General features: G+C 46.4%; 2 long non-coding RNA genes across 2 annotated transcripts; both read right to left on the minus strand.

The window, feature by feature from the left end:
* Positions 1-632: 632 nt before the first annotated feature.
* On the minus strand, positions 633-1,947 carry LOC148378242 (uncharacterized). Its single transcript, XR_015856059.1, has 3 exons — positions 1,784-1,947; positions 1,595-1,671; positions 633-1,127 (listed from the first exon to the last, which is right to left on the minus strand). It is a non-coding gene; the product is annotated as an uncharacterized LOC148378242 (long non-coding RNA).
* Positions 1,948-20,394: 18,447 nt separating this feature from the next.
* On the minus strand, positions 20,395-21,671 carry LOC148378243 (uncharacterized). Its single transcript, XR_015856065.1, has 3 exons — positions 21,508-21,671; positions 21,319-21,395; positions 20,395-20,851 (listed from the first exon to the last, which is right to left on the minus strand). It is a non-coding gene; the product is annotated as an uncharacterized LOC148378243 (long non-coding RNA).
* Positions 21,672-23,060: the final 1,389 nt, after the last annotated feature.

The raw sequence follows: 23,060 nt of genomic DNA on the forward strand, positions 1-23,060 counted from the left end.
AGGTGAGCCAGGCTCAGGTGAAGAACGGAGGAGATGGCGTCCTGAGTGGAGCGGTTTTGCCGGTCGGCAAACTGGAACGGGTCAAATAATAGGGGGAGTCTGGAAACGATGTGACCTTTAAGCAGCCTTTCGAAGCACTTCATCATAACCGGAGTCAGTGCAACAGGCCGGTAATCATTAAATGAGGTGATTTGAGGTTTCTTCGGCACCGGAATGATGGAGGCAGTCTTAAAGCACGCCGGCACTGTGGCTTGGCCCAGCGAGGTGTTAAAAATGTCTGTGATGACCCCAGCCAGATGACTTGCACATTCCCTGAACACACGCCCAGGAATGTTGTCGGGGCCAGGGGCCTTACAGGGGTTGACTCTCCTCAGGGTCTTCAACACATCGGCGGAGTCAAGGCAGAGTACCTCCTCTTCCTGATGGGGGACAGTTTTAACTGCTGGAGTGCCGTTTAGTGCCTCGAACCTCCCAAAGAAGTTATTTAGACCATTTAGAAAGTCAGCATCAACTACACCCACCGGGGGGGGGGAGGGTGAGTTGTAGTCTGTAATCGCCCGTATGCCTTGCCACATACTCCTGATGTTTTTGACGTCGTGGAAACGATCCTGAAATTTTCGACTGCGGTCTCGCTTCGCTATCCTGATGGCACGGTTCAAGTTGGCTCTCGCTGTCCTCAGTGTCTCCTTGTCGCCAGACTTGAAGGCAGAGTTCCGCGCTCGTAGCGTTTGACGTACCTCCTCAGTCATCCAGGGTCGTTGGTTGCCCCGGGTGATGATATTCTTAGTGGTGCTGACGTCCTCGGTGCATTTGTTGATGTAGGCTGACACAGTCATGGCACACGCATGTCTAATCTACATCGGGAAAACTGGGAGGGAGGGAGGCAGGCAGGGAGGCAGGCAGGGAGGCAGGCAGGGAGGCAGGCAGTGTCTGTCTGTTGAGGTTTTCACCTTGTTCTTCTCCTGCTGAAGTTCTAACTGGACGTCCATCAGTTTGGTTCTCAGCTCGTCATTGGCGGCCTGAAGGGCGTCCGTTCGCTCCGCCTTGGCCCGCCCTGCCGGAGCTCGTTTGGACATCTCTTACTCGAGTCTCGCCCGGTCGTCAGTCAGAGATCACAACATTTGTACCTGGAGAGCACAAACGCAGCGCTGTTTTCCACTGGCTTCGAACTCAACTTCAATCGGTACCGTAACTTACAACATCATAAACATAGAACTAGCTTGACTTATTCATTGAATAAATGCATTTGGTTCTTCAAAACTGCATCACGCAACATAGCGTGACCGAGACGGCCGTTATCCACCTGCGTGAAGTTATTTGGTGAAATGAATGAGATGTTTAAGACACCATCGTTCTGTCTCTATGTAGATGAAGGTAAATAATCGATTGCTGAAGGTCCAAAGGTGTTGTGATAAACAAATAAACATATTAGTGATTAGTGACATATTTGTGATAAACATATTAGGCAGGATAATCACATATGTTAACGTGACTGCCCACACTGTATTTATTTATGGTTATTTGTTAAATCGAGTACTGTTAGACATGAAATAGGAAGTGTTTAACATAAATGGAAGACGAAAGGGGTACTCACCATTGTAGCTCCTGCTGGTCAATGATACGAGCCTCTTCTTGCAGTGGAAAACATACAGCCAACAAACACCGTGGAACCTAAAGGAATGAAATTAAACATTAACATTTAGCCTCAACCAACATTCACAGATACAACGCAACGCAAACTACACAAACGTAAATCTTTTTAAACACAATGAGTTGTACTTACCGTGTACGCTCTAGACGGTCCACTTGCAAGCGGAAAATAAAGATATTTCTGTTGATAATCGTCGTGTTTGTATCCGGTGTCTCGCTCAAGGCCATTGCGCCCACAGATTTGAATTTTGGCGAGAGTTCAGCCTATTGACGTCATTTCCGCGGTGTAATACCCGCATATCTGAAACGGCAAAGTTAAGAGTAGAGTTAAATAAAGTTTTTAGTCAACGCAATAATTTACAACCGTTGACCAGTCGAAATAATCGTCGAAATTTGGCGTCTGTGGCTGGAAGCAGACGCCGAGTTCGACATTCCTCCCAAACGCCACACTCCCTTGCTTTTCAGGGCTAAAAACAAACAGTTGTAATTACCTTGTACGCTCTAGACGGTCAAGTTGCAAGCTGAAAACAAAAATATTTGCCTTGTTAGTCATCGTGTTACTAACAGCTGTGTCTTGTTTGCCAGAACTGCCGCTTTCCTACTTCCTGTTGCAAGCCACGCCCACGGATTATAATTTTGCCGTGAGTTCCGCCTATTGACGTCATGTCCGCGTCACATGACTGCGACGTAATATTATCTAAAACTGTTTGTGCGGTATTGTGTTGTTCTGTGCGGTATTGTGTTATTCTGTGCGGCGTCGTGTTGTTCTGTGCGGCGTCGTGTTGTTCAGTGCGACGTCGTGTTGTTCAGTGCGGCATGGTGTTGTTCAGTGCGGCATGGTGTTGTTCAGTGCGGCATGCTGTTGTTCAGTGCGGCATAATGTTGTTCAGTGCGGCATAATGTTGTTCAGTGCGGCATGGTGTTGTTCAGTGCGGCATGGTGTTGTTCAGTGCGGCATGGTGTTGTTCAGTGCGGCATAATGTTGTTCAGTGCGCCATAATGTTGTTCAGTGCGGCATGGTGTTGTTCAGTGCGGGATGGTGTTGTTCAGTGCAGGATGGTGTTGTTCAGTGCGGCATGGTGTTGTTCAATGCGGCATGGTGTTGTTCAGTGCGGGATGGTGTTGTTCAGTGCGGCATGGTGTTGTTCAGTGCGGCATAATGTTGTTCAGTGCGGCATGGTGTTGTTCAGTGCGGCATGGTGTTGTTCAGTGCGGCATGGTGTTGTTCAGTGCGGAATGGTGTTGTTCAGTGCGGCATGGTGTTGTTCAGTCCGGGATGGTGTTGTTCAATGCGGGATCGTGTTGTTCAGTGCGGGGTGGTGTTGTTCAGTGCGGGATGGTGTTGTTCAGTGCGGCATGGTGTTGTTCAATGCGGCATGGTGTTGTTCAGTGCGGGATGGTGTTGTTCAGTGCGGCATGGTGTTTTTCAGTGCGGCATAATGTTGTTCAGTGCGGCATGGTGTTGTTCAGTGCGGCATGGTGTTGTTCAGTGCGACATAATGTTGTTCAGTGCGGCATAATGTTGTTCAGTGCGGCATGGTGTTGTTCAGTGCGGCATGGTGTTGTTCAGTGTGGCATGGTGTTGTTCAGTGCGGCATGGTGTTGTTCAGTGCAGGATGGTGTTGTTCAGTGCAGGATGGTGTTGTTCAGTGCGGCATGGTGTTGTTCAATGCGGCATGGTGTTGTTCAGTGCAGGATGGTGTTGTTCAGTGCGGCATGGTGTTGTTCAATGCGGCATGGTGTTGTTCAATGCGGCATGGTGTTGTTCAGTGCGGCATGGTGTTGTTCAGTGCGGCATGGTGTTGTTCAGTGCAGCGTAATGTTGTTCAGTGCGGCATGGTGTTGTTCAGTGCGGAATGGTGTTGTTCAGTGCGGCATGGTGTTGTTCAGTGCAGGATGGTGTTGTTCAGTGCGGCATGGTGTTGCTCAGTGCGGCATGGTGTTGTTCAGTGCGGGATGGTGTTGTTCATTGCGGCATGGTGTTGTTCAGTGCGGCATGGTGTTGTTCAGTGCGGCATGGTGTTGTTCAGTGCGGCATAATGTTGTTCAGTGCGCCATAATGTTGTTCAGTGCGGCATGGTGTTGTTCAGTGCGGGATGGTGTTGTTCAGTGCAGGATGGCGTTGTTCAGTGCGGCATGGTGTTGTTCAGTGCGGCATGGTGTTGTTCAGTGCGGCATAATGTTGTTCAGTGCGGCATAATGTTGTTCAGTGCGGGATGGTGTTGTTCATTGCGGCATGGTGTTGTTCAGTGCGGCATGGTGTTGTTCAGTGCGGCATGGTGTTGTTCAGTGCGGGATGGTGTTGTTCAGTGCAGGATGGTGTTGTTCAGTGCGGCATGGTGTTGTTCAGTGCGGCATGGTGTTGTTCATTTCGGCATAATGTTGTTCAGTGCGGCATAATGTTGTTTAGTGCGGCATGGTGTTGTTCAGTGCGGGATGGTGTTGTTCAGTGCGTTATAATGTTGTTCAGTGCGGCATGGTGTTGTTCAGTGCGGCATGGTGTTGTTCAGTGCGGCATGGTGTTGTTCAGTGCGGCATAATGTTGTTCAGTGCGGCATAATGTTGTTCAGTGCGGCATGGTGTTGTTCAGTGCGGGATGGTGTTGTTCAGTGCGGGATGGTGTTGTTCAGTGCGGCATGGTGTTCAATGCGGAATGGTGTTGTTCAGTGCAGGATGGTGTTGTTCAGTGCGGCATGGTGTTGTTCAGTGCGGCATAATGTTGTTCAGTGCGGCATGGTGTTGTTCAGTGCGGCATGGTGTTGTTCAGTGCGGCATGGTGTTGTTCAGTGCGGCATAATGTTGTTCAGTGCGGCATGGTGTTGTTCAGTGCGGCATGGTGTTGTTCAGTGCGGCATAATGTTCAGTGCGGCATAATGTTGTTCAGTGCGGCATGGTGTTGTTCAGTGCGGGATGGTGTTGTTCAGTGCAGGATGGTGTTGTTCAGTGCGGCATGGTGTTCAGTGCGGGATGGTGTCTTTCAGTGCGGCATGGTGTCGTTCAGTGCGGCATGGTGTCTTTCAGTGCGGCATGGTGTCGTTCAGTGAGGCATGGTGTTGTTCAGTGCGGCATGGTGTTGTTTAGTGCGGCATGGTGTTGTTCAGTGCGGGATGGTGTTGTTCAGTGTGGCATGGTGTTCAGTGCGGCATGGTGTTGTTCAGTGCGGTATCGTGTTGTTCAGTGCGGTATCGTGTTTCTCAGTGCGGTATCGTGTTGTTCAGTGCAGTATCGTTGTGTTGTTCGTATTGTGTTTAACACTTAGCCTCTAACACTTAGCCTCTAACACTTAGCCTCTAGCATCTAGAAGGTAAATAAATAGGAAGGAAGGACTCACCGGTGACGTCTTCGCCCACGTCCAAGCGTTGTACTTTGTATTTTCATCCTTCTGACAGTGGAAAACATAGCCAACAAACACCGTGGAACCTAAACGAATGAAAGAAAACTATCATTTGGCCACAACCAACATTCACAGATACAACACAATGTGACGTGCGGGGTTGAGGTTAAAGGTTGAGTGAAGGGCCCTCGTTTTAAACTACTTTTTTGAAAAGGATTGGGAACAAGTAAGACGTATTTAATTTATTTAATGGGAAGTAGTAAGAGCTATTGAATTTAATCTATGTATTATATTCTATTGTATTGTATTCTGTTGTATTCTTTTGGATTGTATTCACACTAACCCCACTAAAACTTCAGCCCACAAAAACTCGCCTCTGGCGCCTAGCCTCTGGCACTTAGCCTCTAACACTTAGCCTTTAACACTTAGCCTTTAACACTTAGCCTTTAACACTTAGCCTAGAAGGTGAATAAATAGGGTTAAAGGTTGAGTGAAGGGACCTCGTTTTAAACTACTTTTTTGTAAAGGAGTGGGAACAAGTAAGACGTATTTAATTTATTTAATGGGAAGTAGTAAGACTTATTAAATTTATTTAATCTACTTTTCTTCCCAGGCAAAATTTGATGTGCTGCAATTCCAAATTTCCAAAGTGAATGAAGGAATGAAGTCCTTTAAATTATGATTTTGTATAAATACTAGGCATTAACACAAAATCGACGGCACAAAATGGGCAGACTTTACTTGTTTGAAAAGGACTGGTTACAAGACAGACTTTTTTAATTTATTTAATGGGAAGAAGACTTATTTAGTTTAATTGATCTATTTTTGTTCCCTGGCAAAATTCGATTTGCTGCAATTCCAAATTTCCAAAGTGAATGAAGGAAAGAAGTCGTTTAAATTATGATTTTGTTTAAATACTAGGCATAGACACAAAATCTACGGCACAAAATGGGCAGACTTTACTTGTTTGAAGAGGACTGGTTACAAGACAGACTTTTCTGATTTATTTAATGGGAAGAAGACTTATTTAGTTTATTTAATCTATTTTTGTTCCCTGGCAAAATTGGATTTGCTGAAATTGTATTTTGCCAAATCTTGCCTTGAGACCTGATAGGAAGTATTAAACGCTTAGTTAAATCAATACAAGTTGGTAATAAGAGCGAGTAATGTTGGTTGAACCGATGAATGAAGGTTGAAAGCAATTTAAATTATGACTTTGTATAAATACTAGATATTAACAGAACATCTACTGCGCGAAATGGGCAGAGTTTACTTGTTTGAGAAGGAGTGGCTTATTCAAAACTAAGATTTATTTAATCTGTTTGTTCCCAGGCAAAATTGGATGTGATGCAATTCCAAATTTCACCACATGATGGTGCCCAATTTTGACTTCATAGGACATATTAAACACTTAGCTTGTTATTATGTTCAAGGTAATCAGATTTGTTTATTATTCTAATGGTCTCTTCAAAACTATTCTGGATTACTACTTTGGATCTATTCTACATTACTTGGCAACAACATACTCTGTAACAGATTAGGCAGTATAATCATATCTGTTAACTTGAGAGTGCCCACACTCAATCTACTTATCGTGATGTGTTAAATCAATTACTGTTAGACATTATTTGTCTGATAATCTACCAAATCTTTGAATTGAAGAATTTGTGATTTAATTAATAGCTTGTTGTTATGTTAAGGGTAATCAGACTTGTATATAATTCTAATGGCCTTCTTTTGAAAACTATTCTGAATTACAACTTTGGATCTTATATTACTTTGCAACAATCTACTCCGTGACAGATTAGGCAGTATAATCACATATGTTAACTTCAGTGCCCACACTGTATTTATTTATGGTTATTTGTTAAATCAAGTACTGTTAGACATGAAATAGGAAGTGTTTAACATAAATGTTATGGCTACTCACCATTGTAGCTCGCTCCTGGTCAATGATACGAGCCTCTTCTTGCAGTGGAAAACTTGCAGCCAACAAACACCGTGGAACCTAAAGGAATGAAATTAAACAGTAACATTTCGCCTCGACCAATTTTCACACGTACAACGCAACGCGGCTACACTTCTGCTATTACAAACGTAAATCTCCTTAAACACAATGAGTGTTACTTACCGTGTACGCTCTAGACGGTCCAGTTGCAAGCAGAAAATAAAGATATTTCTGTTGATAATCGTCGCTGCTCAGTGGCTCACGGCCATCGCGCCAACAGATTTGAATTTTGGCGGAGGTTCGGGCAATTACGTCATATCCACGGCACATGACTGCGACGTAATACCCGCTTATCTGAAACGGCAGTTAAAAGTAGAGTTACATCAAGTTTTCTTGGAACCTAAACGAATGAAAGAAAACTATCATTTGGCCACAACCAACATTCACAGATACAACACAACGTGCGGGGTTGGGGTTAAAGATTGAGTGAAGGGCCCTCGTTTTAAACTACTGTTTTGAAAAGGAGTGGGAACAAGTAAGACGTATTTAATTTATTTAATGGGAAGTAGTAAGACTTATTAAATTTATGTAATCTACTTTTCTTCCCAGGCAAAATTTGATGTGCTGCAATTCCAAATTTCCAAAGTGAATGAAGGAATGAAGTCCTTTAAATTATGATTTTGTATAAATACTAGGCATTAACACAAAATCGACGGCACAAAATGGGCAGACTTTACTTGTTTGAAAAGGACTGGTTACAAGACAGACTTTTTTAATTTATTTAATGGGAAGAAGACTTATTTAGTTTAATTGATCTATTTTTGTTCCCTGCCAAAATTCGATTTGCTGCAATTCCAAATTTCCAAAGTGAATGAAGGAAAGAAGTCGTTTAAATTATGATTTTGTTTAAATACTAGGCATAGACACAAAATCTACGGCACAAAATGGGCAGACTTTACTTGTTTGAAGAGGACTGGTTACAAGACAGACTTTTCTGATTTATTTAATGGGAAGAGGACTTATTTAGTTTATTTAATCTATTTTTGTTCCCTGGCAAAATTGGATTTGCTGAAATTGTATTTTGCCAAATCTCGATTTGAGACCTGATAGGAAGTATTAAACGCTTAGTTAAATCAATACAAGTTGGTAATAAGAGCGAGTAATGTTGGTTGAACCGATGAATGAAGGTTGAAAGCAATTTAAATTATGACTTTGTATAAATACTAGATATTAACAGAACATCTACTGCGCAAAATGGGCAGAGTTTACTTGTTTGAGAAGGAGTGGCTTATTCAAAACTAAGATTTATGTAATCTGTTTGTTCCCAGGCAAAATTGGATGTGATGCAATTCCAAATTTCACCACATGATGGTGCCCAATTTTGACTTCATAGGACATATTAAACACTTAGCTTGTTATTATGTTCAAGGTAATCAGATTTGTTTATCATTCTAATGGCCTCTTCAAAACTATTCTGGATTACTACTTTGGATCTATTCTACATTACTTGGCAACAACATACTCTGTAACAGATTAGGCAGTATAATCACATATGTTAACTTGAGAGTGCCCACACTCAATCTACTTATCGTGATGTGTTAAATCAATTACTGTTAGACATTATTTGTCTGATAATCTACCAAATCTTTGAATTGAAGAATTTGTGATTTAATTAATAGCTTGTTCAGGGTAATCAGACTTGTATATAATTCTAATGGCCTTCTTTTGAAAACTATTCTGAATTACAACTTTGGATCTTATATTACTTTGCAACAATCTACTCCGTGACAGATTAGGCAGTATAATCACATATGTTAACTTCAGTGCCCACACTGTATTTATTTATGGTTATTTGTTAAATCAAGTACTGTTAGACATGAAATAGGAAGTGTTTAACATAAATGTTATGGCTACTCACCATTGTAGCTCGCTCCTGGTCAATGATACGAGCCTCTTCTTGCAGTGGAAAACTTGCAGCCAACAAACACCGTGGAACCTAAAGGAATGAAATTAAACATTAACATTTCGCCTCGACCAATTTTCACACGTACAACGCAACGCGGCTACACTTCTGCTATTACAAACGTAAATCTCCTTAAACACAATGAGTGTTACTTACCGTGTACGCTCTAGACGGTCCAGTTGCAAGCAGAAAATAAAGATATTTCTGTTGATAATCGTCGCTGCTCAGTGGCTCACGGCCATCGCGCCAACAGATTTGAATTTTGGCGGAGGTTCGGGCAATTACGTCATATCCGCGGCATTTGACTGCGACGTAATACCCGCTTATCTGAAACGGCAGTTAAAAGTAGAGTTACATCAAGTTTTCTTGGAACCTAAACGAATGAAAGAAAACTATCATTTGGCCACAACCAACATTCACAGATACAACACAACGTGCGGGGTTGAGGTTAAAGATTGAGTGAAGGGCCCTCGTTTTAAACTACTGTTTTGAAAAAGAGTGGGAACAAGTAAGACGTATTTAATTTATTTAATGGGAAGTAGTAAGACTTATTAAATTTATTTAATCTACTTTTCTTCCCAGGCAAAATTTGATGTGCTGCAATTCCAAATTTCCAAAGTGAATGAAGGAATGAAGTCCTTTAAATTATGATTTTGTATAAATACTAGGCATTAACACAAAATCGACGGCACAAAATGGGCAGACTTTACTTGTTTGAAAAGGACTGGTTACAAGACAGACTTTTTTAATTTATTTAATGGGAAGAAGACTTATTTAGTTTAATTGATCTATTTTTGTTCCCTGCCAAAATTCGATTTGCTGCAATTCCAAATTTCCAAAGTGAATGAAGGAAAGAAGTCGTTTAAATTATGATTTTGTTTAAATACTAGGCATAGACACAAAATCTACGGCACAAAATGGGCAGACTTTACTTGTTTGAAGAGGACTGGTTACAAGACAGACTTTTCTGATTTATTTAATGGGAAGAGGACTTATTTAGTTTATTTAATCTATTTTTGTTCCCTGGCAAAATTGGATTTGCTGAAATTGTATTTTGCCAAATCTCGATTTGAGACCTGATAGGAAGTATTAAACGCTTAGTTAAATCAATACAAGTTGGTAATAAGAGCGAGTAATGTTGGTTGAACCGATGAATGAAGGTTGAAAGCAATTTAAATTATGACTTTGTATAAATACTAGATATTAACAGAACATCTACTGCGCAAAATGGGCAGAGTTTACTTGTTTGAGAAGGAGTGGCTTATTCAAAACTAAGATTTATGTAATCTGTTTGTTCCCAGGCAAAATTGGATGTGATGCAATTCCAAATTTCACCACATGATGGTGCCCAATTTTGACTTCATAGGACATATTAAACACTTAGCTTGTTATTATGTTCAAGGTAATCAGATTTGTTTATCATTCTAATGGCCTCTTCAAAACTATTCTGGATTACTACTTTGGATCTATTCTACATTACTTGGCAACAACATACTCTGTAACAGATTAGGCAGTATAATCACATATGTTAACTTGAGAGTGCCCACACTCAATCTACTTATCGTGATGTGTTAAATCAATTACTGTTAGACATTATTTGTCTGATAATCTACCAAATCTTTGAATTGAAGTATTTGTGATTTAATTAATAGCTTGTTCAGGGTAATCAGACTTGTATATAATTCTAATGGCCTTCTTTTGAAAACTATTCTGAATTACAACTTTGGATCTTATATTACTTTGCAACAATCTACTCGGTGACAGATTAGGCAGTATAATCACATATGTTAACTTCAGTGCCCACACTGTATTTATTTATGGTTATTTGTTAAATCAAGTACTGTTAGACATGAAATAGGAAGTGTTTAACATAAATGTTATGGCTACTCACCATTGTAGCTCGCTCCTGGTCAATGATATGAGCCTCTTCTTGCAGTGGAAAACTTGCAGCCAACAAACACCGTGGAACCTAAAGGAATGAAATTAAACATTAACATTTCGCCCGGACCAACATTCACACGTACAACGCAACGCGGCTACACTTCTGCTATTACAAACGTAAATCTCCTTAAACACAACGAGTGTTACTTACCGTGTACGCTCTAGGCAAAATTGGATGTGATGCAATTCCAAATCTATCTGAAACGGCAGTTAAAAGTAGAGTTACATCAAGTTTTCTTTTTTAATCAACACAATCATTTACAACCGTTGACCAGAAAGAATCGTCGAAATTCGACGTCCCCCACAAACGCCACGCTCACTCGCTTTTCAGGGCAACAAAAGTACTTCTTTTTAAAAACGATGAGTTGTACTTACCGTGTTCGCTCTGGACGGTCCAGTTGCAAGCAGAAAATAAAAATATTTCTCTTGTTAGTCGTATGTTACCATCCGCTGTGTCTTTGTCAACATCGCCGCCATTTTCCTACTTCCTGCTGCGAGCCACGCCCACGGATTTAAATTTGGGCGGAAGCTCTTTCCATTGGCGTCGTTTTCGCGTATAGCAAATCCGATTGGTTGGGAAGGGGGCACGGTTATGCAGCCGAGGAGTCCTGTGATCGGTGGGATGTAAAGTAGGCGTCGACGTCACGTCCGCGTCACGTGACCACGACGTGGCAGACGTCAAATAGCAACCGCTGTTTTGTTTAGTAGACTTACAGTTGTTATGCATTGACATAATGGCGCACACACCAAATAGATTTAAATAAATTAAATAATTCTTCTGCCCACTCTCTTTTAAACAAGTTAACTCTCCCCGCGGATTTGAATTCCGGCGAAAGTTACGCCCATCGACGTCACGTATGTCACGTGACCACGACGTGGCAGATGTCATATAGCAACCGCTGTTTTGTTTAGTAGATTTACAGTTGTTATGCATTGGCATAATGGTGTGCACTCAAAATAGATTTAAATAAATTAAATATTTCTTCTGCCTACTCCCTTTTAAACAAGTTAACTCTGCCCACGTCCATTGACGTCTTGTCTGCGTCACGTGACCACGACGTAGCGACGTCATATAGTAACCGCTGTTTTGACCAGTAGACTTAGTTATTATGCGTTGACATAATGGCGCACTGGTTAGCATGGCCACCTCTTAAGCATGATGATGCGGGTTCGACGCCTGATCAATGTTAGCATGGAGTGAGCTGAAGTGCATGGCGCTGAAGATTTGAATCTTTGAAATGCGCTGAGGTCTGACATATCAGGCAGAATGGTTTGCCATCACGTTCAACAAAAAATAGAAACTTTCCCACTCTGATTAAAACGTCCTGTGTTCATCTACGTATTTTCGTTTTGCTGTGCATCTTTTCCCTGCCATTTCGAGAGCCCAATTGACACTCATAGTTTAAAGAAATGTGTTTGCCCATCCTACTTTGTGGAATTTCACCACATGCGCTTTTGACCAAAATACCAAATTGAACTCAAGTGAAGCCAACACGCACAACCCCCCCCCCCCCCCCCCACACACACACACACACACACAAATGTTGATATGAACATAAAAGAGCCGCATGCGGTTCGGGAGTTGCGGCTTGGCCAAACCTGTACTATACAACTTTATTTGTATAAAATTTTCACAACAGCTGTCACACAAACAAAGCGGGAAAAACCGAAGACGTGCGTGTTCCGCCCACGCTGGATTTATTTGCACCTTTGAAAAGACACCGTATTGCCGCAGATGTGGCAAAGAGTACTTTTGGGCATCTGAGACGGAAGGATGTCCAAAGCATCACGTCACCTGCTCTGGTAGGCATGGTGGTGGGACGTTGAGGTCAACCGCTTTGGGGTTGGCTGACTCTTTGATCGCAGGATGCCACACACTTGAAGACAGAAGCAGAAAAGCAGAGCTAAATGCAAAATGTACTCACCGGTGACTCCAATTTTTTTCCCCCCTGAAGAAACAGCTGGACGGGTGGCCCCGGCTGGCCAGTGGGACTCTTGTTATTCTGACCCTTTTTAGTGCGCGTTTGGGGCAACAACCGTTTTTTGTGGCGCTCTCTTCTGGTTCAAAAGTGCCCTGCATGTGAATTTGCTTTTCCTGCCTTCTGATTGGATGAGCGCCGGTGTGACGCGGTGCCTCTGTCACCGTGGCGGGGGGTATACGTTGGCATCGGAGCGTCTGCCAACGTCTGAGACCGGCTGGCAGTGTATCGGAGGTGTCGAGTGCGGTGCCGCTGGAGCTCACTCACCAGCTGGTGTTAGGGCCACAGAATGAAGGCCAAGGAGAAGAATAGAAAGAGAAACAGAAACTTCTCCTCCAATTGTTTGATTTGTCTCTTCTGAGCTTCGATGAATTCTTTCAGCTCTTTGTTCCTCTAGGACGGACAAATGGAAAGTGGCATTCAAAAGCCAGTAAGCGTGCAAGTAAGTGCCGGGCTGGCTTTGGGCCCTTACCTGTTGCGCGCTGTGCAGCAGATCCATTCTCTCTTGGAGGATGCAAGCGTCGCGCTCCCTCAACTCGCACATCAGGGCTCGCTTCCATTGGTCCACGGCGCTCCTAAGCTCTTCTCTCTGATCCGCCGTCAGCACGTCATTCACGCCAGCGTGGCTGGCTTTTTCGCCGTCCGTGGCGGGGCAGTCCCGCTGCGGTAGCGCCTCGTACAACATGGCCTCCAGCTCCAGGATCCTCTGGGCCGCAATCCTCGTCCATCAGTGGTCCGGCGGGAGATTTGAGGGCGGCTTACCTTATGAGCCTGGTCCATGGAACACTTCCTGAAGTCCAACTCTTCATCCAGGTAGCCCTTCTGCTTGCAGAACATATCCTAGCACAGCTCAAGGTCAGAATTGTTGGGGCACATTGCCGGAGTTCCCCTTGGCTGATGTCGCGTGTCTGTCTACCTTCTCACTTTCAATGTCCAACATCTTCTGTTGAAGTGCTGACTTGGTCACTTTGATGTATTCTAACCACTGAGGAAAGGCTGCTGTCACATAAGCAGAATGCGAGAGCGTGCGTGGACGTGCGCGTTACCTTCTCGGCTAGGGTGAGAAGGGTCCTGGCGTGAATCACGACCACCTGCTCCTCGTTGGTGAGATTCTGCAAGAGCCCAAAGGCACAGCGTCAACAAGCTTCTTTCAGCGCAAAGCCTTCCAAAAGTCACATTTGAGCCGCCGAGTCTCGTGGAGTGCGAACATAAGGAGTTCGACATACACTTACGGCGTTATAGCCCAGGATGTCCAGCTTCTTCATCAGATCACTGATGACGATGTCCGGGGGAAAGGCGCAAGGAGCAATGTAAGGTGTTCTGGGACCTCGGGTTAAGGTTAGGGTTGCGAGGGACGCCTTACGTACGCTCACGCCCTCGGCCTCGCAGTAGATCTGCAAAGGGCTGAGGCCGTCTGGGAAACGGACTTGCAGAAACTTCAAGACGGGGGAGCGCCACTCCCTCTCCTGAAAGGCAGAGGCATGCATCCGTCCGTCCGTCCGTCCGTCCGTCCGTCACATCTCTGGCCTCAACACGCTTGTGCGAGTCTTCCCACCTCCAGCTCCAGGATGCGGAACTCAAGCAGTTCGTTTTGGTCTCGGATATCCTGGATGTGCTCTTTCAGACGCGCTTCTTCCGCCTCCATCCGCCTGACCTGAAAAGACAGTCAGACCTCATCTGCGGGGCTTCCCGACAGGTGTGACGCCAAGCGACTCCGCCCAGCGCCTTTCTTTCCGTCACCTTTTCGGCCAACTGCTGATTGCTCTGACGCAGCAGCTGCTTCTCCTCCACCCACTTGACATTCTAGAAGAGACAAACGCGTGGACAGCTTTGGAATGTTGTGTCATTTTCATCCACAAATTCTTTGGTTGACTGGAAAATGACATTTGCTTTTCTCCGCATTTTCCCAGCCACGTTCGGGGGGGGGGGGGGGGGGGTTGGTCCAGTAATGCCAGACGGATGAGTGACTGAAGAATGTAGCTATTTTGTCTGAGAAAAAGGTGTGCTCATTGATGAGCTTACCTGTCCTTGTTGCTTCAGCGCTGACTCCAGATCTGCTACTCTGCTTTGATAGTGACCCATTTCTACCATCAGCTTTTCTCTGGTCTGAAAGGAGGAGGAGGGAGGCTCCTCCTCCTCCTTTCAGACCAGAGAACACCCGAGGCTGGGTGAGAACGGGGAGGCTGCGACCCGGCCGGGGGTTGCGGGAAGGGGCGCCACCTTGATCTCCTTCTCGGCGTCGTAGTCCCCTTTCGCTGGTCTGGGCTAGCAGAGCGTAGGCTCGTTGCAGCGCTTGATATTCTTGCGTCAGCTGGCGGTAGCGAAGCTCCGCCTCTTCATGCACACACCAATGCAACACAGCACTAGTACCAGAATCAGTCAGACCGGCGACAAAGCACCCGCGACGCAAAGACGAGTCCGATTCCAGGCTGAAGAGGAATGTTTGGTGCCAATACGCTGGCAGAAATGGCGGGCTACCTCTTCGGGTTCCGTGTCGGGGGTTCTGTCGGTGTGAAAAGACAAGGACGATCCGTCCGAGTCCACCAACACGTCTTCGTCGTAGCCGTAAAATGTTTCGATGACCTGCGGGCGCGGAAGCAAACATCTCTCTGAACAAACTGAAGCGACACCTCACGATGAATCGACGAGAGGAACGATAGCGAGAAAAAGGCCATTTCATCTTGCGCAACACCAAGCAGCCGCAAACAAACAGACTCACCTTGCAGGACCTCACGCTTTGTTCCTCCTCAGAGATTCTCGACGTCGGTATCGTAGCAGCAAATCTCTCTCCTGTCGACACAAATAATCCGCCTTTGAGATTCTTTGGATGCAAAGGGAACGAACGGCTCCGGCGCAGAAACAAACGCGACTCACAATGACATTTCTGACATGAGCTCCTGTCTCCAGAGCCTGAAAAACACGTCACCGGCGATGATTGGAGGGACGCTCGTCTTTTCCAAAAGTGACAACTACAGGGTGTGTCAGGGTTTTCCAGATTATCTTTATCGTATCATTGTGTTGCTTTGACTTTGACTGCGACCTGTAATAAATAATATTATTTATCCCTTATTTATCCCTATCGCTTATCCCTTCCTACACAAAGTCGTAAAACACCCCTTGCTATGTTTTGACTAGAGGTCAAGGGCTTCCTCTATTCAATCCACTCTTACACCCACCCTGTTTCTCTTAATTAAAATGCTCGTGCAGGAGCCGAGAGTCAGACTTCATTCGTACAACGGATGGACTCTCCACCTGCAGGTGTCCAAAAGAACTTACTTGTCTCCCGTGTGGTTCTTGCAAAATAAGTTGGAGCGAGCGCAACTCTAACAGGGTGCATTTTGCCACTAGCTGCCTACGGACAATGACGTCGCGCTCGCGGCTCATGGTTGACGGGCTGAGCAGCCGGGCAAGTCCGTCGTTTTCAGCGCACAGCGAGTGGCAAAGGCGCTGACAAAACGGGAGCTTTGAGCTGCTGAAAACGGCAAAACAAGTCTAAAGCGTGTTCAAACGCGTGCGCACAATGCTCCTGCTTGAAAGGTCGGAATTTAAGGGGCCAATTTTTTGGATGGCGGCCGCCGGCCAAGCTTTGGACGGAAAAGGTTTCCTGGCGACAGCGAGCGAGCGCGGCGCTGCCGTACGTGCACCGAGTCGCCTGCCTGAAGACCTTGGACAAGTCGTCGATGATGTGCCGCTGCTCCACAACTTGAAGGAACTCCATTTCACCGTCCTGCTGGCCGCAACCGCGGTCCAGGTCATTGAGCGAACTAGGCCTTCTCTGTGGAACACAAATGCAGTGGACTCTGTTGGCACGCCGCCGTTGTCCGCGTCGACTTACCAAGCTTGCCATCTCCTCGTTCTCCTGGGTGACAAAGCGCACTTTGTTTTCAAGGCGACACAGCACCAGCGAGAGTTCTTCATTCTTCCTGCTCAGGCGTTTGTTTTTGTACAGGAGTGGCAGAAACTGGCTTTCTGTTTCTCTCAGTCGCTTTAGCTGCAAGCATGAAGTGCGGGATGTGAAAGACGCACAACACGCGGGCCAGAACGTATCCATTCCTTTTGCATCGGTTTGAACGGAATCGTGGCTTTGGCTCCCAATAAAAGACATCTACCAGGCAACCGACTCGCCGCGCCGCTCAACTAATAAGCAAGCGCAATGGGTGCCTCGCTGGATGGCGCGCATCAAACGTAGCGCAAACCTTCAAGCGTGCCGTCAATAAATTACCAGTTCATTGCGCTCTTCAGAAAGCAGGGCGTTTCGATCCTCCAGTTTCCTGATGACTGCGCTGAGCTCAGCGATTTTCAGATGAAACCGTCGCGTGTCCCGATCCTCCTGAGACTGAAAACGCCCCGCAACACACACACACAAGCACTCGTTCAAAGTTCAAAACTGTTTTTGTGCTACCTTCCTCCAGCAACGAACTAAGTCATGCGTACTGCAAGTGTGTGATGAGGTGGCTTACGCAATGAAGAGGATTGCTAGTAGCGGCGTTGACCCCACTTCCAGGGTAGTTTAGGCCCGCCCTTTGGGAATCCCTCAGGGCAGCGATCTGCTGCTCGGCAGCCTGAGTCTGCAGCTGAAGGCGGTGGACGTGGCCGGCCCCAGGGCTTCATCCAAAACACTAACCGCTCTGTCTTTCAGCTTGATCTCATCCGTCTGGATGTACAAACGGGGAGCGCTCAGGCAGGCGGGCAAACTCATTTGCCAGAATTGTGACAAAAACAAAGAGAGCAACCGGCCAATTTTTTTCTGGAATCGACTAGAACACCTTTGCTGTGACAAAAGCGAAGCGAGCAACCGGACATTTTCTTCTTGTGAAATAGAATAGAATAGAATGCCTTAGGTGTCATTGCACTGCAGGTATACAACGAAATTGGGAACATAGCCACGCACCGCGCATCTGATCAGTCCTACCAGTCGGCGGATCTCCCTCTCGCAGTCTCTCTTGGTTCGGCTCAGCTCCTCCCGATGCTGGTGATGAGCCGATCGGAGCTCGGCCGCTCGGGACTGCCAGGCCTGCTGGGCCGCTGCCAGGGCTTCTTCCGCGCTCCTGGTGGAGGCGACACCGCTCGGTCTCCCGACACCGCCGCGTCTCCTCCACCTCCGCCAGCAAAGCGCCCCCCCTCCTCACCTGAGCAGACATTGCGCCACACCGGGCCGTTGAGACCGCAACGGAGCGCCGCGACGCTTACTGGGGACAAGCTACACAATACGGTAGCGGCCGCATCGAAGCCCGACGTGGCGTGCGGATAGTCAGACACGGATAGAGCGGATCACCTTGTCCATGGAGCCGTCCCTCAGGCTGAGGACCAAGGCATTCAGTCGCTGGATCTCTCCATCTTTGATTTTGATCACTCTCATCAGCTCCATTTCATGCTGCCGCAGTAATGTCTCCCTGGTAATGGCTAACTCTTTCTGCTTCTCCTCATGGAGTTTGCTTTTGAGTTCCGTCATGGCGGCGGTGGCACGGTGGTGCTCCGCCCGCAGGTCCTGACTTCTCTCTCTCTCCAGACAGCTGACCTGACATGACTTAGACTTAGACAAACTTTATTGTCATCTTGTCTGCACATGGTGCATACAAAACGAAATTCCGTTGCATACGTCTTACAACAAAGTAGTGATATTGCAGTTGAATAGAAGTAACATATCCTATGAAAATATATATATATACATATATACTATATATATATATATATATATATATTAGAAATAAGTATAAAGTGCAGCAGTGATAATTATGCAATAGTGCAAGTAGGCAAAACAGTATTCAAGAGTGTGCAGAGGAATGCTAAACCATGTATTAAACTTCTATTTAAAGGGTTTATACAAGTTCAGTAAAGTTGGTAGTGCGAGATAGTGCAAGATAGAGGTCCGTAGTGTCATAAAGTACAGTTCTGTGAATGTGTGATGCAGAGTTCAGTTTAGAGCTCAACAGTTCTAGTGTTCAACAGTCTGATGACAGCAGGGAAAAAGCTGTTGCAGAACCTGGTGGACCTGCAGCGGATGCTGCAAACCTCTTCCCAGAGGGCAGCAGGGAGAACAGTCCATGGTGGGGGTGTGATGGGTCATTGATGATGTTACGGGCACGGGACATGCAGCGCTGAGATGAAATGTCCTGAATGGAGGGAAGAGGAGCCCCTATGATCCTCTCTGCTGTCCTCACCACTCTCCTCACGTTCTTCCAATCGGAGGCGGTGCAGCCTCCACACCACACAGAGAGACAGCTTGTCAGAATGCTCTCTATGGTGCTCCTGTAGAACGTCCTCATGATGGGTGGGGGCAGGTGGGCTCTCCTCATCCTCCGCAGGAAGTACAAGCGCTTCTGTGCCCTCTTGACCAGTGCCGTAGTGTTCATAGTCCAGGTGAGGTCTTCTGTGATGTGGACCCCCAGGAATTTGGTGGTGCTGACCACCTCCACAGCTGAGCTGTTGATGATCAGTGGAGCGTGGTGAGGCTGTTTTTTCCTGAAGTCGACGATGATCTCCTTCATCTTCTCCTCATTCAGGATCAGGCTGTTTTCTCTGCACCAGCCCACCAGCTGCTCCACCTCCTCTCTGTAGTCCAGGTCGTTGTTGTCTCTGATGAGCCCCACCACCGTTGTGTCGTCTGCTGACTTCACGATGTGATTGGTGGTGAACCTGAGGACGCAGTCGTGTGTCATCAGGGTGCACAGCAGGGGGCTCAGGACGCAGCCCTGAAGGGAGCCTGTGCTGAGGGTGATGACATCAGAGGTGTTCTGTCCGACCCGGACTGACTGAGGTCTGTTGGTGAGGAAGTCTAGCAGCCAGTTGCGAAGGGGGGTGTTGAAGCCCAGGTGTTCCAATTTTCCTACCAGATGCTGTGGGATGATGGTGTTAAACGCTGAGCTGAAGTCCAGGAACAGCCTCCGCACATGGGTGTTCTTCTCCTCCAGGTGAGCCAGGCTCAGGTGAAGAACGGAGGAGATGGCGTCCTGAGTGGAGCGGTTTTGCCGGTCGGCAAACTGGAACGGGTCAAATAATAGGGGGAGTCTGGAAACGATGTGACCTTTAAGCAGCCTTTCGAAGCACTTCATCATAACCGGAGTCAGTGCAACAGGCCGGTAATCATTAAATGAGGTGATTTGAGGTTTCTTCGGCACCGGAATGATGGAGGCAGTCTTAAAGCACGCCGGCACTGTGGCTTGGCCCAGCGAGGTGTTAAAAATGTCTGTGATGACCCCAGCCAGATGACTTGCACATTCCCTGAACACACGCCCAGGAATGTTGTCGGGGCCAGGGGCCTTACAGGGGTTGACTCTCCTCAGGGTCTTCAACACATCGGCGGAGTCAAGGCAGAGTACCTCCTCTTCCTGATGGGGGACAGTTTTAACTGCTGGAGTGCCGTTTAGTGCCTCGAACCTCCCAAAGAAGTTATTTAGACCATTTAGAAAGTCAGCATCAACTACACCCACCGGGGGGGGGGAGGGTGAGTTGTAGTCTGTAATCGCCCGTATGCCTTGCCACATACTCCTGATGTTTTTGACGTCGTGGAAACGATCCTGAAATTTTCGACTGCGGTCTCGCTTCGCTATCCTGATGGCACGGTTCAAGTTGGCTCTCGCTGTCCTCAGTGTCTCCTTGTCGCCAGACTTGAAGGCAGAGTTCCGCGCTCGTAGCGTTTGACGTACCTCCTCAGTCATCCAGGGTCGTTGGTTGCCCCGGGTGATGATATTCTTAGTGGTGCTGACGTCCTCGGTGCATTTGTTGATGTAGGCTGACACAGTCATGGCACACGCATGTCTAATCTACATCGGGAAAACTGGGAGGGAGGGAGGCAGGCAGGGAGGCAGGCAGGGAGGCAGGCAGGGAGGCAGGCAGTGTCTGTCTGTTGAGGTTTTCACCTTGTTCTTCTCCTGCTGAAGTTCTAACTGGACGTCCATCAGTTTGGTTCTCAGCTCGTCATTGGCGGCCTGAAGGGCGTCCGTTCGCTCCGCCTTGGCCCGCCCTGCCGGAGCTCGTTTGGACATCTCTTACTCGAGTCTCGCCCGGTCGTCAGTCAGAGATCACAACATTTGTACCTGGAGAGCACAAACGCAGCGCTGTTTTCCACTGGCTTCGAACTCAACTTCAATCGGTACCGTAACTTACAACATCATAAACATAGAACTAGCTTGACTTATTCATTGAATAAATGCATTTGGTTCTTCAAAACTGCATCACGCAACATAGCGTGACCGAGACGGCCGTTATCCACCTGCGTGAAGTTATTTGGTGAAATGAATGAGATGTTTAAGACACCATCGTTCTGTCTCTATGTAGATGAAGGTAAATAATCGATTGCTGAAGGTCCAAAGGTGTTGTGATAAACAAATAAACATATTAGTGATTAGTGACATATTTGTGATAAACATATTAGGCAGGATAATCACATATGTTAACGTGACTGCCCACACTGTATTTATTTATGGTTATTTGTTAAATCGAGTACTGTTAGACATGAAATAGGAAGTGTTTAACATAAATGGAAGACGAAAGGGGTACTCACCATTGTAGCTCCTGCTGGTCAATGATACGAGCCTCTTCTTGCAGTGGAAAACATACAGCCAACAAACACCGTGGAACCTAAAGGAATGAAATTAAACATTAACATTTAGCCTCAACCAACATTCACAGATACAACGCAACGCAAACTACACAAACGTAAATCTTTTTAAACACAATGAGTTGTACTTACCGTGTACGCTCTAGACGGTCCACTTGCAAGCGGAAAATAAAGATATTTCTGTTGATAATCGTCGTGTTTGTATCCGGTGTCTCGCTCAAGGCCATTGCGCCCACAGATTTGAATTTTGGCGAGAGTTCAGCCTATTGACGTCATTTCCGCGGTGTAATACCCGCATATCTGAAACGGCAAAGTTAAGAGTAGAGTTAAATAAAGTTTTTAGTCAACGCAATAATTTACAACCGTTGACCAGTCGAAATAATCGTCGAAATTTGGCGTCTGTGGCTGGAAGCAGACGCCGAGTTCGACATTCCTCCCAAACGCCACACTCCCTTGCTTTTCAGGGCTAAAAAAAAACAGTTGTAATTACCTTGTACGCTCTAGACGGTCAAGTTGCAAGCTGAAAACAAAAATATTTGCCTTGTTAGTCATCGTGTTACTAACAGCTGTGTCTTGTTTGCCAGAACTGCCGCTTTCCTACTTCCTGTTGCAAGCCACGCCCACGGATTATAATTTTGCCGTGAGTTCCGCCTATTGACGTCATGTCCGCGTCACATGACTGCGACGTAATATTATCTAAAACTGTTTGTGCGGTATTGTGTTGTTCTGTGCGGTATTGTGTTATTCTGTGCGGCGTCGTGTTGTTCTGTGCGGCGTCGTGTTGTTCAGTGCGACGTCGTGTTGTTCAGTGCGGCATGGTGTTGTTCAGTGCGGCATGGTGTTGTTCAGTGCGGCATGGTGTTGTTCAGTGCGGCATAATGTTGTTCAGTGCGGCATAATGTTGTTCAGTGCGGCATGGTGTTGTTCAGTGCGGCATGGTGTTGTTCAGTGCGGCATGGTGTTGTTCAGTGCGGCATAATGTTGTTCAGTGCGCCATAATGTTGTTCAGTGCGGCATGGTGTTGTTCAGTGCGGGATGGTGTTGTTCAGTGCAGGATGGTGTTGTTCAGTGCGGCATGGTGTTGTTCAATGCGGCATGGTGTTGTTCAGTGCGGGATGGTGTTGTTCAGTGCGGCATGGTGTTGTTCAGTGCGGCATAATGTTGTTCAGTGCGGCATGGTGTTGTTCAGTGCGGCATGGTGTTGTTCAGTGCGGCATGGTGTTGTTCAGTGCGGAATGGTGTTGTTCAGTGCGGCATGGTGTTGTTCAGTCCGGGATGGTGTTGTTCAATGCGGGATCGTGTTGTTCAGTGCGGGGTGGTGTTGTTCAGTGCGGGATGGTGTTGTTCAGTGCGGCATGGTGTTGTTCAATGCGGCATGGTGTTGTTCAGTGCGGGATGGTGTTGTTCATTGCGGCATGGTGTTGTTCAGTGCGGCATGGTGTTGTTCAGTGCGGCATGGTGTTGTTCAGTGCGGCATGGTGTTGTTCAGTGCGGCATAATGTTGTTCAGTGCGGCATGGTGTTGTTCAGTGTGGAAAGGTGTTGTTCAGTGCAGGATGGTGTTGTTCAGTGCGGCATGGTGTTGTTCAATGCAGGATCGTGTTGTTCAGTGCAGCATAATGTTGTTCAGTGCAGCATGGTGTTGTTCAGTGCGGCATGGTGTTGTTCAATGCGGCATGGTGTTGT

The sequence above is a fragment of the Syngnathus floridae genome, unplaced genomic scaffold (assembly GCF_059516105.1).
Source record: "Syngnathus floridae isolate MCC-2025c unplaced genomic scaffold, RoL_Sflo_1.0 HiC_scaffold_56, whole genome shotgun sequence".
NCBI lineage: Eukaryota > Metazoa > Chordata > Actinopteri > Syngnathiformes > Syngnathidae > Syngnathus > Syngnathus floridae.